The sequence below is a fragment of the Neofelis nebulosa genome, chromosome 1 (genome assembly GCF_028018385.1).
Source record: "Neofelis nebulosa isolate mNeoNeb1 chromosome 1, mNeoNeb1.pri, whole genome shotgun sequence".
In the NCBI taxonomy this organism is placed as follows: Eukaryota; Metazoa; Chordata; class Mammalia; order Carnivora; family Felidae; genus Neofelis; species Neofelis nebulosa.
The window spans coordinates 144,532,545-144,551,867 of record NC_080782.1 but is presented as its reverse complement, the minus strand read 5'-3'; positions in this window follow the sequence as shown (position 1 = coordinate 144,551,867).

Below are 19,323 nucleotides of genomic sequence, written 5' to 3'. Positions count from 1 at the left end.
AAGGGGGCATCTTTACTAAGAGGACATAGCGGTTGGTGAGCTAAACAAACACTTGTGATTCGGATGTCTTAGGTTTGCAACCTGGATTTTCTTTACACCAAAACCCATGTGGAAGCTAGTACATTGCAATCTGTGGGTCTCCAACTCCAGGGAGCACAGATCCCAGGCAGGGCTGGCTCTATGACTTGCAAGGCCTATTTCAAAGGAAAAAAAAAAAAAATCTGCAGCCCCTGGTTCCAAAGGCGAGAAAAAAAGGTATCAAGAAAGGTGCTGAAATAGACATTTGTGTTCTTGAATCTTTCTCGACTGTTCATGATTCTTTTTTTTGAATTTGGTACTTAATGTTGTCCTAAGTAAAGGAATATGTAAAATTTTAAATTACTGGCTTGAATCTTACCGTTCTTTATGTTGTGGAATGCCAGTTTTTGGTGCAAACATATGAGCGTCTAACTTATGTGGAGGATCCCTGAATTACACAATTCTGTTTCGTAGATTGTACATGCATATGGATTTTGTCTTCCCAGTGAAATGAAAACTTCACAAAGTAACTCAGATGTTTTTATGTCACTTCTTGATACATTTTACCAACATTCTCTACCTTCAGTTTACTAATGAGCAAGGAAAGAGTGAGAGGAAAAGAAACTATGGATGGCTCTGTCTTTTCCTTTCTTTCTAGGTCATTTTCAGCATCAGGGATTATGTAATACAGAATAGTAAAGTAAACTATGATGTGGTTTTGTGATCCTTCACGTTTCTTGGAGCACACTGCCTTCTCTCTGATTTGAAGCCAGTTCTGGTTTACGACCTCTTGGCCTCTGTCAGCAACCCTGCTTACTGAGTCATAGACATAACACATTCACCTTGGACTGGTTTTGGGTTTTGCTTGAATGCCTGTGCCTTGTGGGTCTCCCGGAATCCTGTGCTGCTGGGACATCTCGAGCTCTGTACGCGAACAGGGCCTCAAGGAGTGGCTGACGCGAATATTAGGTGTGCTTCGTCTATTAGCGTGCCCCATTATCCTTACAGAACACAAGTTTAAAGATAAATTTAAGAATTTCAGTAGAGTGGGGCACAGTGGGTCCCCTGGATGGCTCAGTGGGTTGAGCATCCAACTCTTGATTTCAGCTCAGGTCGTGATTCTGGGGTTGTGGGATTGAACCCCGCATTGGGCTCCATGCTCAGCTTGGATCTTCTCTCTCTCTCTCTCTCTCTCTCTCTCTCTCTCTCTCTCTCTCTCTCCTGTCTCTCTCTCTCTCTGCCCCTTTCCCTCACTTTCTTTATCTCTCTTTAAAACACAGAAATAATAAAAAGAATTAAAAAAAGAACTTCACTACAGTAGCAGAGCACTTACACTAGAGCAGTTCCCTGTGGGACACCGCCATAGGTCTGCACACTCCTAAAGCTGGCTGAACCCAGGTGCTATACTGTGAAATCCACCTTCACATTCTGGTCAAGGGGATGTTTCCCATGGGGTGTGGCCAGACAGGGATTGAGCGTGGCAGGGCTGCAAAGACAGGCCCATTCATGAGTTACACGGGAGCCTATTGGCAGCTGACTTTGGTCCTGAATGGTCTTACCAGATATTACTTAGACTACTCACTACTCTAGGTCTCTTTTACCCAAACTTTTCTTTCCTCTTCTTGACTTAGTCACACATCATGCTCTGTGGCTCTCTCCACCTTCCTGGCCATTTTGCTTCATGTAGATTAACATAAGTATTACCAAGTGGCCTGAGAAAACAGATAATCAGGTGGGAATGTAGGATGGGCTCACTTACCACCTGGCAGGTGAAGAGGGTGTCACCCTGCATGTGTGATGGGGCGTGGGTAGATGGCATAGTTCAGTTAATAAGGATTTTCCAGTAATGACCCAGGAAAAATGTCACAGTGGAGGCGAATGCTGCGGCAGGTATAATAACATATTTGAGTAATCAAGTTTTCAGAAATCTGTTTCCCCATAAAGCAATAAACACCCCCCCACCCCCCGCGCCTCAGGAACTGCCTCCACCTTCTCTCCTGGTTCTGATGATGATATTTAAGGTTACATTGAAACAAAACCTTGCTGGGAATCGGCTGAGCTTTATAAGGGAGGAAGGAGTCTTTATATACCTAAAAAATCGCAAGGAGTTGTTGGCACATGCCTGCTGGCACCTGGAGAATACAACCGGGGTTAGGTTTTGAATATGGTTGATCAAGGGGCAGGGATGTAATTCTGCATGAACAAGAACTTTTAGTTTGGGACCACTGTCCTGGGACTCTGGATTTAATGTCCCAGCAAGAATCCCAGGGGAGGGGGCAAACGGAACAGTGGATTGGCTCTTAGCAGCCTGGAATCAGCAGTGTCTCACTGCCGATGAAGTGGAAATAACTGAGTTGCCCTAGAAAAGGAAGGAATAAGAAGAAAAGTGGGTACACTGGAATGGTTATAGTATCTAAGGCCAGAGTATCATGATGTTCCTTCTATAACGGGACCCAGAGAACACAAGATTCACCAAGGCTGCTAGAAATGTGTTGTGTGAAGGGTACGGCCATCCCTAGGAAGTTGGATGGGTCTGTGGGAATGCCCTGTTTGTTAAGGCTGATAGTAAAAGATGTAGTCAGAGAAGTAGGCTTATTATTATTCATGGATTGATGTGGCCTTGAAGTAAGAATGGCCAGGCAGCAGTGTTTAACTTCTTGAAGTGATGAGTCCAGAATTAATATAGGACTGTAAGAATAGGAGGGCAGGTCAAGGGAACGTGACCAGTCAGGTGTTGTCAAATGGTTAATAGATAATAATATCTTAAAGAGCATGGTGTCTGAAGTTCTGCTTAAGTGATACAATGTTAAAAGGAGGCGTGAATTTAGGAGCAAAAGTTGGAGAGTGGTCACCTCAATCAAAAGTCAGAATCCATTGCTTAAGTTATTAGATGTGAAACAGTATGTACCCTGAGAACTCTTACATATTTTTTCATGTTTATTTAATTAATTTGAGAGAGAGGGAGAGAGAGAGAGAGCGAGCACAAGTGGGGGAGGGGCAGAGAGAGAGAGGAAGAGAGAGAATCCCAAGCAGGCTACGTGCAGTCAGGGTAGAGCCTGATGCGGGGCCTGAACTCATGAGCTGTGATGTCCTAACCTGAGCCTAAATCACCAGTTGAATACTCATCTGACTGTGCCACGCAGGAGCCTCTACCTTGAGAAGTCTTTAAGGAGGGAGAACTTTGCCAACATCATGGCAAGTATATTCTGTAATGACCTCAATTTTTTTCAAAGAGATCTATAATCGTTTACTCATGTGAATACACCATGGAGGACAGGGAACCTAAATCCAGACATTTCTAGGACTTTTGAACATAGATTCTGAGTAGGCAGTGATACCTACAGACCCAACCATCACCACAGCCCTCCTGTTAGAGCAGAGGCATCAAGGAGCCAGATGATACATGGAGATCTGGCTCGCTGTGACTACCCTGGGTCTACAGATGCATCATCCAGTGGTCATTTCTGTAATCCCTAAGTGCATAATTAAAAGTGATGGATCTGGCAGTGAGATCGACAATTCTGCCTCCAGTCTGTGGAAGCGCAGCTATTATTATGAGGATGGCCAACTGGAAACCTCTCCAACTATCTTCCCTGGATGATAGAGTAAGCAGAAAACAGTATGAAATCCGAGAGGGGATGGCAGAGATTAATGCCACAGCTAAAGACCTAAACACTGTAGAGCAGTGGTCCGTATCACATGTCTGTTTAATTAGGCAGTCTGACAGCTTTGGAATCTGATGTACTCTGGAGAGTGATTGATTGTAGATGACCGCTACAATCAGATGCTACTTGAGTAGCAGACGTTAAAAGAACTTCTGGATCAAATCTTGTGTTTCTTTTTTTTTTTTTTTTTAAGTTGAAGTACAGTTGATATATAATAATGTATTTGTTTCAGGTGTACAATGTAATGATTCCACAGCTGTGTACATTATGAAATGCTCACCATCGTAAATGTAGTTACCATCCATCATCATATGAATTTATGACACTATCACGGACTGTGTTCTCTCTGCTGTACTTTTCATCCCCGTGGCTCATTTATTTTTATACTTGGAAGTTTGTGTGTCTTAATCCCCTTTACTTATTTCTCCCATCCCCCATATCACTCTTCTCTGGCAAGCATCAGTTTGTTCTCTGTGTTTATGAATCTGTTTGTATTTGTTTGTTTTGTTTTTGAGATGCCACGTATAATCATTAGCACGATACCTCATGTAGGTGTTACAACATGGATGTTGTCGCAAAAGGCAAGACCTCATTCTTTTTTTATGGCTGGGTAATAGTGAATGTATACACCACATGTTCTTAATCCATTCATCTGTGGATGGACACTTACATTGTCTCTGAAGACAGATCTAGAAGAATATTGCTAAGACCGATGTCCAAGATATTACTACTGATGTTTTCTCTTAGGAGTTTTATGGTTTCAGGTCTTAAATGGGGGGCTTAATCCACTTAATTTAATTTTGGGTATGTTTTTAAAAAGTGGTCCAGTTTGTTTGTTTGTTTCTCTCTCTTTCTTTCTTTCTCTTTTTTCTTTGTTTCTTTCTTACGTGTGTGTCCAGTCTTCCCAACACCATTTATTGAAGAGTCTCTGTTTTCTCCATTGTATATTCTTGCTTCCTTTGTCATAGATTAAATTAACACATAGGCTTTCTATTAAGTTCCAGTTGATCTGTATGTCTGTTTTTGTGCCAGTACCATCCCCATACTGTTTTAATTACGATAGCTTTGTAGTGTTGTTTGAAATCTGGGACTATAATACCTTCTGCTTTGTTCTTTTTGAAGATTTCTTTGGCTATTCAGGGCCTTTGTGGTCCCATACAAATTTTAGGATTATGTATTCTAGTTCTTTAAAAAATACTATTGATATTTTGATAGGGAGTACACTGAATCTGTAGATTGCTTTGGGTAGTATGGACATGTAAACAGTGTTTTTTGAAACCTTGAGTGTAATATATCTTTGCATTTATTTGTGTCATCTGCAATTTCTTTCATCAGTGTCTTATAGTTTTCCGAGTATAGATCTTATCTGTTGAGCATATTAGTTGTATCTTGGATACATTCTTTGTCAACATAGATGTAGCACATGCATTCTTTTCCTTTCCGGCTATAAGGGGATCAGTAACCGTTTGTACTCATATAAAACAAACACCAGTTTTCACTTATGAGTTTACCTCAGAGATATCTTGGGTCTCCTGCTCTTTGTTACAATATCATCTCAGTATATCTGGACTGCATGTATATCCCACCAAAAGTTATACAGATGCATTATCACGTTGGTGATGTCATTCTGATGGGACAAAACGAGCAAGACATGACTGGAGAGCTGGAAGTGTTGTTAAGACACGTGCCCTCTCAAAGGATGAAACATGAATTTTATGAAGATTCAAGGAACATCCAAAGTAGTGAAATTGTTAGCAGTCCATTGTTCAAGAGTGTAATTAGACATCATCTCCAAAGTAAAAGATACATTGCTACATCTTAAACCCTCTACCCCAAACAAAAGCCTTGTAATGCTTGGCATGCCTCTTTGGACTCTAGAGCCCTTAATAGCAGGTGATCCGGAAGGCTGCCAGCCTTGTGTGGAGCCTGGATCAGGAAAGGGAACTGCAGTAATTCCAGCCTGTGGTGAAGCATTCCTGGCCACTCAGGTATGTGATCCACCAGGCACTATGGTCTTAAAGGTGTAATTGGTCAGGGGTTCCCAGGTAACTCTGTCGGTTAAGCGTCCGATTCGTGATTTTGGCTCAGGTCATGATCTTACGGTTGGTGAGATCAAGCCCTGTGTCAAGCTCTGCACTGTCAGTGCGGAGCCTGCTTGGGATTCTCTCTCCCCCCCCCCCGCCCCTCGCCCCACTCATACCTACTCTTATTCTCTATCTCTCAAAAATAAGTAAACATTAAAAAAAGTGTAAATGGTGGGGTCTCTGGTGGCAAGCATTAGTAGGACACTCACAATACAGGTCCTGGAATCCTGGGATAAGAAAATGTCATTCAAAGCGAATAATTACATGCACTTTCAGGAATAGCTCTTGTCTTTACTGGGCTCTGGTGGAGATGGAATGCTTAACCATGGGCACAAAGTGAGCCTGCATCTATGACTTTTTATTATGATCTCCATTACATTGGACCCACTAAGCTAAAACTTTGGATGGGTCCAATATCAATCGGTCCATTGTAAGATGGAGATTTTACATCGAAGGCTAAGCCCCCGCAAGATCAGAGGTCATGACCAGACCTGCATGCCACCTACTAAGAGTGCTCCTCACCTTGCTTTCAACTACAGCCATGTGGGAAATGCTGTATGATCAATGTTAGAAATGTCTAACATTCGTTTATAGGTTGTTGAGCTGAGTTCCTCTGCGCAAGCCAAAGATGGACATTATCTACATTACAGCCACATGTAGGAGTGATCTTGAAAGACCATGGAGGGACAAGAAATACTCCCAGCAGTAATGCTATGAGCAGTGCACCAGGTTATACACTTTGTGTAAAAGGAGAGGTGGCTGAAGGTGAGAATATTTAGTATTCTTGGCTTTCTAACCTAGAAGATAAAGAACCGCAAGATTAGTGATAAGCAGGCATGGAATGTGGATGGACATATAGATGGGGCACAGAATGTGAAGAATTTCGTATCTCACTTTATTGGCAGGCACATTGAATAACTCAACCAGTTGACATCATCTGGAATTTGCCATTGCCTACCCCATAATTGGCATGATGGGAACACGAATATCTTGGCTGTAGTGGCACAGATAGAAGCTATGTAAAGGCCACACAGCATTTTCTCTTCCTTAGAAAGGCTGTTCCTGTTCCTACTTTCTTGGAATGTCAGTTTGTCAATAATGCAAAACAAAACAAACACTGAACCTCCAAGATGACACCAGTTTTTGGGTAGACCAACTGGACACTTAGTAGAATTGACCCCATTGGGGGATTCTAGAAGGGTCAGCTGCTCATCCTTATAGAGAAAGATAATTGTTTCAACTCTGGAATTGTCTTTTCTGCCTGCAAAACCTCGGCCACCATCACTGTCTGATAGCTTGTGATGCCTCATCCATACAGGCATGGATTCATAGACTCTAGCCTCTGTCTAGAGGACCTACTTAACATTGACAGAGGTTGAAAGTGGGCCATTAGCTTTTAAGAGGCAACCAGCCACATAGAATGCTGGAGGGGCCCCCTGAAGATACAGCTGAAGGGCTCAGAGGAAAGATTTTTGAAATGATGGGGTGGTATCTTTGAGGATGCAGTATATTTATTAAATCACAGGTGCCTCTAGTGCTATGTCACCCAAAGGAAGGATATCTAGATCTAATATTCAGGATGAAAAGTAAACCCCAAGTAGAGCTTAGCTCTCTGTATTCAGACTTCAGCCACCTGGTCGAGCTCCTTCACCCATTTCTAGGCAAAGTTTCCAAAAGACCTGCACAGTAAAGGCACACAAGGTGAAAAACTAATTTCTAGATGAAACGAACCAATACTATCACAAGTAAAAAAAAAAATATTCCTTTTCCTTTCATGATAACCCTTTGGCCATAGATCGTGCAGCCTTCGTAAAGAAGCGGCTGCTTAGATAATAACTTTTGGCCGTGATGCCACCATTTCATTACTGTGTCATCTCATAAAAGGCTCTGCGGAGCCATGTTATCTTTGGCATATCAGCTGTCTCAAAATTGTGGTAATATTCCAATGAGTCAACCGCACATACAAATACAGAAATCACCACTTTCTCCCTCCTTCCCCTCAAAGCCCAATTATTTCTAAAGCTTTTGCTCCATCTCTACTCGCTAAAGGCTGTGGCTTTGCCATATCTATTTGTGATCGTGTGACTCTTCAAAAAGAGCACTCTGGTGTTGCATACCAACCGAAGTATGAAACCATATGTACAGACATACACCCATATACACAGTCTTCATGAATCCCCTTGGTAACTCGTATGATGGTAGCCTTCCTGTAGCCACACGAAGAGACCAGAAATTCAGGATCCACGTGATTGGTCTGAGTTCAGGACTGGATGCTTTTTCCTTCAGAATTCACCTCCAGGACCCAAGTTCAGTCTGTGTTTAATCACTGTAATTTTACTACTTGGTATGATGTTGTGATAAAATTGCACCATCCAGGGCCGCCTATGGCAGGCACTGAAGGGAAGACCTTTTCAAACTCTAAACATCACATTGCTAAGCACATAAGCACAGATATTTATTTGGTGGGATGGGGTGGAGCCTGGATTTCTGCATTTCTAACCATGTTCCCAGGTGCTATAGATAATGATTTTCTCTGAAACCCAATTTGAGTAGAAAGATCGTAGTCTCTTAAATATCCGACTAATATCCATTGGACTCTTTTCTCCTTATTAACAGAAAGGTGTTTTTTGGGTTTGTTTTTGTTTTTGTTTTGTTGTGCTCATGTTTTCCCTATTTGAATCAAGGATAAGTCCTAATTGATAGAATTTGAAAATGATGGTTTCATTCCCCTTGCCAGTGATTGGCTGGAGACATCACATGAGAGTTGTGGCCAATGAGGTACGAAGGGAAATCTACAGGCTTCTGGAAAGATTTTCCACCCTTCAGGAAGAAACACTCAAGATCTCTTCTCTGCTTTCGTATGCTCTTATTACTGGGTATGATGACTGGAATTACTACAGTATCTTGGAAGGAAGTCAGCTCCCAGAGAGGGTTAGAGTCGAGATAATTAGAGAAAACTCAAGCAGCATGTCTGTTTTCATGCCGTCTCTGGACTTGTCCGTATCTGGAATACTTGGCTATTGTGGAAGACAACTTAAGCCAGGCTTTGAAAATTACCTTGACTACAGAGGAAAATTTGGAAATCAATGTAGTTCAACTCCGTGTCGTATATACCAGATTTATGTCTTTGGACATGTTTTGGTTTCCTCATTTATAAGACAGAGATGATTATAAGAGTGACCACCATGTAAGATTATTGCGAATTTTAGGTAGGATGTTGTTCCTTAGCTGTTTATCATAGTGCCTTGTGTATATTACCTGTTCTGGAAACATGATAAGTGACTGTCCACATTCTACTTGTGTACTGCTAGTGCCAGGGAACTCACTAACTTAATGTGACAGGCTTTTCTGTCATTGAGCACTCTCCCTTGTCCAAAGGGATGGACATATATATATATATATATATATGTATGTATATATGTATATATATGTATGTATATATATATATGTATGTATATATGTACATATATATGTACATATGTATATATGTATATATATGTATATATATGTACATATGTATATATGTATATATATGTATATATGTACATATATATGTACATATGTATATATGTATATATGTGTACATATATACATATGTATATATGTATATATATATAGACACACACACACTTCTTTATATATATATATATGTAGATACACACACACACACACACATATATTATTAAGCTAAAGATCCGTTTCCTTTTTTTTTTTTTTTTTCAAGCCTTAATCCTAGATTTGACCTCTGGAAGCACAAGAAATAGGTGTAACTCTCTTGTTCATGACCATCCACAAAGAATTTCCAAATAGTTTTCATGACCCACTGCTATCTACTCTCTTTCCTGGCTCAACCTCCTCAGGCTTTTCAGCTGTTTCTCCTAGGTTATGGTTCCTAGATCGTTTTCTCCCCCCCTCCCCCCCGCCCCCGTCGTTTTCTAGATCTTCTTCATTTTAGCAAAGATGGCATGCCTAATAGCACCTTTTTCTGCCCTAGCTCTCAGTTCTGCTTCTAACAGCAAAATCTCTGTGTTGTTTATATGCAGTTTTATATTGATTGGATTTAAATTTTCCAGTATCCTGTTCACATGCCTACTGTGTTTATTTGTTCTTGAGTGGTCTGCCTTAAATTGGATGTGTGCTGAGGGCAAATTCATCTGTAGTCCAAGTGTATATTCCTGGTTTATCCATGATGATCATGTTTTATTCCTGATGTCTTGGCATATTTATTAACCCCTCCTTTAACTTGCGTCTTTTTTAAAATTTTTTTATGGTTTATTTTATTTTTGAGACAGAGAGACAGATCATGAGTGGGGGAGGAGCAGAGAGAGGGAGACACATAATCCACAGCAGACTCCAGGCTCTGAGCTGTCAGCACAGAGCCCAACGCAAGGCTTGGACCCACAAACCGTGAGATCATGACCTGAGCCAAAGTCGGACGCTTAACCAATTGAGCCACCCAGGTGCCCCGAAAGTGTTTTTTTTAAAGTTTATTTATTTTGAGAAAAAAAGAGCATGAGCAGGGAAGGGCAGAGAGACAGGGAGAGAGAGAATCTCAAGCAGACTCTATGCTGTCAGCACAGATCCCAATATGGAGCTTGAACTCATGAACCTTGAGATCATGACCTGAGCTGAGATCAAGAGTCAGATGCTTAACTGACTAAGCCACCCAGGTGTCCCTCCTTTTATTTTTAAAAGTACCTCTGTTTAGATGATAAATTATATGGTTACAAGCTGTACAAAGATTTTTATTTAACAATTATTTTAAAGTTTTTATTGTCATTCCAGTTAGTTAACATACAGTGTAATATTAGTTTTAGGTGTACGATATAGTGATTCCACAATTCCGTGCATCACCTGGTGCTCATCACAAAAAGTGCCCTCCCTCCCCATCACCTATTTTACCCATCCCCCACCCACCTCCCCTCTGGTAACCCTCAGTTTGTTCTCTACAATGAAGAGTCTGTAGAAAACAATATGGAGGTTCCTCAAAGAGTTAAAACAAAACAAAACAAAAAAACAACAGAACTACCCACCATCTAGCAATCGCACTGCTGGGTATTCACCCAAAGAACACAAGAACACTTATTCAAAGAGATACATGAATACTTACTCAAAGAAAACACCCCTGTGTTTATGGCAACATTATTTATAATAACCAAGATCTGGAAGCAGCCCAAGTGTCCATTAGTTGATGATTGGATAAAGAAGAGGCAGTGTATATGTAAGTAGCTACATACACAATGGAATATTACTCAGCCATAGCAAGTGAAATCTTGCCATTTGCAACAACGTGGATGCAGCTGGAGAGTGTAATGCTAAGTGAAATAAGTCAGAGAAGGATAAACATCATATGATCTCACTTATGTGGAATTTAAGAAACAAAACAAACAAGCAAAGGGAAAAAGAGAGACACAAGTCAAGAAGCTGTACATAGATGTTTAGCTAGGGCTTTGTAACTGATCCATCAAAAGACTATTGACTCTGGATCAAAGACTGAAGGTTAACACCTTTAGATGATCTGTCATTTATGGAGCAGCTAATATGGATTAGCAGCTCTGGTATTTTCTGATAAATTGCCTGTTTTACCAAGTACAGGTTCCAAACCCCATCAGAATTTATTTACCTTTCCAGAAAATCAGTTTAATTTTTTTTTTCTATTCTGTTGAATAGTCAGCTATCCTAACATCACTTCGGGCTTGTGACGATGAATGTGGGTATCTTTATGACTCATTCCTTTCACCCAGGGAATGATTACAGTAGTCTGGAAAAAAAAGTACAACTGGGGACTAATAAAGGATATTAGTCAAAGGAAAAGTTTCTCCTCAGTGTTAATTGCTGAATATACCATAAACTACGAAGAAAACCCTAGTTTTGGTAAAGCATCCCACTTAATGTTATCCAGCTGGCATTGGTGTCTCTGATGGAACATGAAGTTCCAGAAAACTTTACAACAGGCTTAAGCTGTCAACTTCATGGAAATGAAGTGTCAAGTTGAATTCCATTCTGAGCCGTGCAGAAAGGTGAGTGCTCACTTTGAATGCTGTTAGGTACTGTGCCCTTAACAGCCACTAGCATTCTGCCCTGAATGAACGAAGAGACTATGTTACAATGAGACTTCCGCCCTTGAAAAGGGCAGAAAGTTGTACGTGTAAGTGGGTATCTGGCCTCAGCAATAAATATCCAGTAAACAGGGAAATGATGCATCTTTAATTTACTCTCGGCAAAAGATAGAACTTTGTTTTCTTTTTTTGGTTTTTGGTTTCTATCTTCTACTTCCCCAGTATTCAAAATTATGTAATAGAAATGTGTTTTCTCCTTTGAGGCATGTAACAGAATGGAAATGGAGATTGTGAAAAACAAATTCTCATTAGTAATTGGAACACATATCGAATATTCTTCCATGTAATTAGAGCTACGACACTGATTTCGATTCTGTATGGTTAACCAGAAATGGTCAGCAAACCACATTGATTAATTAGTTGCTTTCTTGTAATTAAAATTGGCTTTTAGAAATATGATCGTAACAATTTTATTTTGGCTTCATTTTAGTAGGTGACTGCATTCCAAAAGTTGCCCAGTGAATAGATCCCATTTTACTTTTAGGTTTGGCAGAGACATTTGCATTAGGAAGGAAAACCTTCAGCATTCCCATCAAGGCTAATTTTTTTTTTTTTTTTTTTTGTGCCCCTGTCCCTGCTGCCCTGTGTGCTTGCCACGGGGATAGTACAACTAAACCATGTGAACTTTTATCTGATATTCAGGAGAATTGGACTAGAAATTAAGCATTATCCTGGCTCTGGGTAAACTCTCGGATCCCGGGAGATGAGACGGTGTGTGATTGCATGAAGCAGGGTTCCAACATCCACGGAGTTTTTAAGGGAGCAGATAAGATGAACAAACAAAAAGGCTGTGTGGTTGTCAACAGCCTCACCATAGCATCACCCGCTGGGTGCAGTGAGCTCACATATTTGAAGGTTTGCAAAAAAAAAAAAAATGGCAAATGCATGGGGACTTTTCATGGAACTTTGTCAATATCTAAACAAGAAACGTGAAGAAAAGATGTGTGTTGATTTCCGGGTGATTGGGGCTTGGGAAATGGTCAGTCCTGGTCCTACTCGTAGGGGACAGGCACGGCACTGGCTTTTTTTCTGGGAGGGCGGTCTCCACTAACTGTTGGGAATAAACATTTGGTGCTGGAGCTGCCAGCAGTAGGAAAGCGCTCCAACTGCTAGGCAGAGCAGGGCAGTAGAATTGTAGGGTGGGCAATACAAACTAGGAGCTTAGAGAAAAGATCTGGTTTAAGTAGAATGGATTTGAAATGATAGCTTTAGCTGTTTCATCTACAAGCATTACTTTCTAACCTCTCTGAGTCATAGTTTTGTCATTTCACAAAATGCTGATAATAGAATCTGCTGCATAAAGTGGTGGTACAGATTAATTGAATCATGTATGTAGAGCCCTAGGATCCTGCCTGGCTCAGTGCTTAATAAATGGCAATTCTCTTCAGCCCCCAAGGAAGGATATTGCTCAGGGCAACACAGCATCCTCGTCATCAAATGTGAGTAAATTAATCTAAAAACCCAAGCCGTTCAAATCTCTTAGAATAGAATACTGCTGGGGCCAGCTATGTCATTTACGAGGTTAGGTGCAAAATGAAAATGCAGGGCTCCTTATTTCATAGATTTAGATTTTCGAGACCTTTAGGACAGAGTCAAACCAAAAGTGGCATAGTTGTAAGTGTGGGGTCTGGGGCACTGGCTCAATTCACATGCCAATGAAGCTGATCTTGGCTCTGCAACTATTCTCTCTAACTGTTCTCCCTGCATTCAACCTTACTCATCTAGAATGCGCTCTTCCCACAGCAGATGGGGTGAACGTCTCAATTCATAACATAGATCCTGTGACAACATGCTTTAGCCCTAAACTGAGAAACAGTATAACATAACGAAAAGCCACATAGCACAGTGGTGAAGTGGGTGGGTCCTGAAGCTAGACATTCCTCTCTTTGCCGTTTTGGTCTCACCTGCAGTCCTTCAGCAAATTACTGAAACTCAGTTGACTGTGTTAAAACACGGGCAGGATAATAAATACCTACCCACATAGCGCTATTGTAAGGATTAAGTGAAATAACTCTAGTGAAGCATTTGGAATATTGTTGGCTACACAGAAACCGCCTTGATAGATACTAGCTACTATTTTCTGAAGCAGAACTTTACTTTCAGGATGATATTAATGGCCCACCAGCCTGTCTGCCATCTGCGAATATCCACCCCCTTTAAGCTTATCTCCTTCTGCTGTTCTCTTCTCTTTTCTCATGACCTGTGAGACACCCTCATTGTTTCCTTTTGTTTTCTAGTTCCTCAGCTTCAATCTTTTTGTTGTTGTTGTTGTTGTTGTTGTTGTTGTTAAGTTTATTTTTTTCAGGGGAAGGAGCGAGAGAGGCGGGGGGGGGGGGGGGGGGAGGGGGTTGGGGAGCACAAGCAGACAGAGAGAATCCCAAGCAGGCTCTGTGCGTCAGCGCAGAGCCTGATGTGGGGCCCGATCTAATGACCCCGCAATCATGACCCGAACCAACATCAAGAATCAGTTGCTTAATTGGGGCGCCTGGGTGGTTCAGTGGTTAAGCGTCCGACTTCAGCCCGGGTCACGATCTCGCGGTCCGTGAGTTCGAGCCCTGCGTCGGGCTCTGGGCTGATGGCTCAGAGCCTGGAGCCTGCTTCCGATTCTGTGTCTCCCTCTCTCTCTGCGCCTCCCCCATTCATGCTCTGTCTCTCTCTGTCTCAAAAATAAACGTTAAAAAAAAAAATCAGTTGCTTAACCAACTGAGCCGCCCAGACGCCCCACTTCAGCCTTTTTTTTTCTTTTTTTAAATACTGCAGGGTGTTTGCTGTTGTCTCTGCATAAAATGCATAGAATGCTTTTTCTCAACTCTTGATGATTTAGGTGTGACCTCAGGTATTCTGCAGGAAAACTTGCACATAGCCCTGGTCTAAATTTGGTCCATCAGTATTATGTAGTACAATGCCATATTCTTCTAATTCGTGGCACCTTTCATGACTGGAACTTAAATATTTCATTACGTGTTTGTTTCATGTCTGCTTCCCATGAGGGTAGGAGACTACATGGGGTGCGTTTCATACTTTATCTCTGGCACTCTGCACAGTGCCTGGCTCGCGGAAAGCAAGCAATAAATATGGCAGAAACTTTGAAAGGAGTCATTTGGATAAACTGGGATCCTTGGCTCAGAAGCAGAGGTTGGGACTAACCTCAAATATTACGAAAACTAATTAAGAAGGCATGTCAACACTGTCAACACTGACTTAAATACTTGCCCTTGGTGATTATAAAATAGTTACTGTTTTTTGAGTGTTTGCTACGTACCAGTGTTCTTCCTTACAGATTTAACTACTTGAAGTTTTACAGAAATTCTAAAGATTAGATGTTGTCCTTCATCCCTCGTTGCACACCCTGGCTGTGGCGGAACTGACATTTTACCTTGTTCTTGTGACTTTTGGCCCAAGCTCCTTTAGGAGCTAATGTGCCCATATTTATTACCCATTTTTTAAACCTCCTTTTCAGCGCTATCTAGTTGATTTAGTTTTTCTTCACCTCGATAGATATTGACTGAACGTTCGAAAGCAGCTCTATTGAAATATAGTTTAACACAACACACTGGACCAGTGTCAATGTACAGCTTGATGAGTTTTGATGCATGTTCAGAATTGTGTGATCATTACAGCTAAGTCCTGAAGCAATGCCATCACCACTAACAGTCGCTTTCTGCCCCCTTAAGCTTTACCCTCTTTCCTAATCCTGGCCTCTGCCATCCTGGTTTTATTTTTTTCAGTTTATTTATGCATTTTTGGGCGGCAGAGAAAGCATGAGTTGGGGAGGGGCAGAGAGGGAGAGAGAGAGAGAATCCCAAGCAGGCTCTGCACTGTCAGCGCAGAGCCTAATGCGGGGTTCGATCCCACAAATCCTGAGATCATGACCTGAGCTGAAGTTGAGCGCCTCACCGACTGAGCCACCCGGGTGCGCCTTGATTCCAGCTTTGAGCTAATGTGAATTAAGCTCCATGAACACTTGGTTTCAGACTTTTGTGTAAACAGGCAGGTACTGCATTTTAATCAGTGATGTGAATGTATTTAGAAATGGACATGAAGGAGATTTTTAACGAGAGCATTTAAGCTAGACCACTGGCAGTTAATTTTTTCAACCTTATGTGATCTCTTCTTCTGTTCTTCCTCCTTCTTCTGTAGTTGGATAATTTTTTTTTCTTTTAATTTGGTCTGTCAACAGTTGAAACCTCCCTCTATGAACATGCGTTTACTGGTTTCTCCCTGAAGGTGCACTTATTTATTTCTTATTGAAGCTTAGTTGACACACAACGTTACATCACTGTCCAGTGTCCAGTGTATCCGTTCAAAAGTTCTGTACATCGTGCTGTGCTCCCCAAAGTGTAGCTACCAGCTGTCACCGTACAATGCTCTTACAATATCATCGACTTCATTTCCCATTGCTGAACTTTATATTCCCGTGACTTGCTTACTTTATAACTGGAAGTTTACCCCCTTTTCATTGCCTTTACCGATCTCGCCCATGCTCTCACTGGTTCCCTTTGGCAACCACCAATGTGTACTCTGTATTTATGGGTTTTCTTCCCCCGCTTTTTTATTTGGTTATTTATTTTTTGAGATTCCACGTACATGTGAAATCATAGGGTTGACCTCTCTTCTAAGTAGAAGTTTTTCTATACTGTTTTTTTTTTCTTTTTCTGAGAGAGAAAAAGAGCACGAGGGGGCAGGGGAAAGGGGCAGAGGGAGAGAATTGTGAGCAGCCTCCACACTGTCAGCACAGAGCCGAACGCAGGGGGTTTGATCCCATGTACCTTGAGATCGTGACCTGAGCCGAAATCAAGAGTTGGACGCTCAATGGACTGAGTCACCCATGCACCCCTCTTTACATGATTTTCAAGCCAGGAAAGGCACTATCGAACATCAGTGACTTAAATCCCTTGGAAATTGTTTTTTCCTTTCTACAGAATCGTACTGCTCTTTCTTTTTATAACTAAATAATGGTGATAAACAGTAATAATTTTTTATTTCCTTAATGTTAGTGGGAAGCTTTGTCTTAAATGAAGCTGGACAGGATTTAAAACTTTGCGTTGTGTCTGCCTGTGTCTTTAAGCACAGAGACATAGCACAGTTTATAAGGTGAAGTTGGGTATCTCGTGAGCAGTTATAAATGGGAACGGCAGTGGGGGGGGGCAGAATGACAGTTCTTATCCATAATATATGTTTTTCATAGTGCACTAAAACCTCACCCACAAAGAGCTCTGTCAAATTACACAATCAGGAAAAAAAAAGGAATTAAAAAAAAAAAAGAAACAACCAATAGGAAAATAAAAGATATAATCTAGTGCATTTCAAATATTAGTGTATGTCAGACATAATTCACATTCATTCAGTTAGTAATGAGATATTAATAGAGGTAATTTGGCTCCCGATGCCAATGTGATTCTCATCCGATGTGATGCATGAAAGCCGAGAATAAGCAAAAAACGAAGATGATTTTTATCACTCAGCCCATCCAGGTTCTGAAGCGTAGTGGCCCTGTCCTTTCTCCCTGGTTAAACTTGAAGGGAATCAAGTAGCTCAGTCGGTTAAGCATCCAGCTTGGGCTCAGGTCATGAGCTCACGGTTCATGAGTTTGAGCCCCACATCAGGCCCTGTGCTGATAGTTCAGAGCATGGAGCCTGCTTCAAATTTGTTCTTTTTCTGCCCCTCTCCTGCTCACACACTGTCTGTTTGTTTGTCTTTCTTTCTCAAATATAAACAAACATTAAAAAACAAACAAACACGAAGGGAATCAATCACTAAAGATTACCTGAAACGGACCAGTGCTATTTCTTGCATTCTGGTGCTGGGTCTGTGGGAGGACAGTGCTGTATCAGTAGGGAATCCTCACATCTCCTTGTGACAGCAGAATTTTGTGACAAGGTGGAGCTTATCAGGGGACCAATCATGAAAGGGATTTTGAGGCCTTAACTCCCAGGGGTAACTCTTATAGGAAGACATTTTTTGAAATTGCAGTGTAATTCCCAAAGCCATGGATGTATATTTAATATTAGGAATAAATTAATACCCAAGGGAATTGGGATGCTATTTATAAACTATTTAGAGATCTTTGTAAGAATATGACTGGCTAAAAAAGGGCTATTTCTATCTAAATATAATATGACGAGAAAGATTGTGGATTTTTGAACGATAATGACATGATTTAAACCTCATTCTCTGAGAGAAAATATGCTTTTTACTAAAGATTTTATTTTTAAGTAGGCTCCACACCCAGTGTGGGGCTTGAACTCACAACCTTGAGATCAAGAGTCACACACTCTACCCACTTGAGTCAGCCAGGTGACCCCAAAATAAGCTTTTGAGTAAGACTTCAAACTCCTCAAAATTTGTTTTTGTAGGTGATTTTTCCCACGAATGAATCAGTGTTATCTGTCCATATTAATTGGCATTGCATTTCTTTGCTTTTATGTGGCCAGGGGTTCAGAATGAGGCTCTCTAATGTACCAAATGGTGTATATGTGTCCACCTCAATAGATGTTAGTGAAAAGCTCTCCAATGTTTGCTTTTGCAGCAGACTCCATTCTCTCCCATGGGGTATCCTACAAAAGTCATTTTGTTTGTATATTTCACATCAATTCCACAAAGGTCTCTTTTTATGTCCACCCACATGTTAATTTCTCTGGCTTTTGAGTGTCACCTTACGGACTTTGTTGTACTGTACCTATATGAAAATAACTTTGTTTTCCAAGTGATCTTGGTTCTAGGAATATGTGATAAGGAGAGAGACCCAGTTTTTAGATGGGTATATTACCTAAAATTCTAATATGGGATATGTGATCCGGAAGAAAAAACAAAAGAAAAAAACTCACTCTGCTCTGAGTTCCAAAGCTGTTGCAATGCGTATTTAATTACAGAAGCAGAGCTAACAAGCTGTGAATGAGGACCACTCCATCTGTAACGAGCTCTTTTCTTTCCTGCCCTCTCGATTTCTTAAAGAATGTGTATTCATAGGGGACAAGGTCAGACAGAGGAACACTTAACTACTAGCAAGCATTTTGGCCTCAAACCTCACTGCACTCTCTTTGGTAGCAGGTGGGAATATCTACAAAACAAATTTGCTTAGATTTACAGCCATATTAGTTGGAGCACCCTTTTTACTTTCCTGTCTTAGGCCTCAAGGCTTTGGTGGCGAAGGATGTCCAGTCTAGACTACGTGAGGCGAAAATAAGTGAGTTTGAGTCTGTCGAGGAAAGCATTAGATCAGATCACCTATAAATCAGATCACCTATAAATAGCCTGGTCCCCTCAGTTTGACAAAAAGGCCTGAGATGTAGCTTGTCTTGTCCATCAGGGGAAAAATTGGTAGAGGCCAGAGAAACGTAATAGGGACGACCCCAGGCCCCTAACACACTGATCTTCGATTCCAAGGGCTGCCCTATCTTGCCTCTCCAGACTCATGAAAGAAAATGCATACAAAGA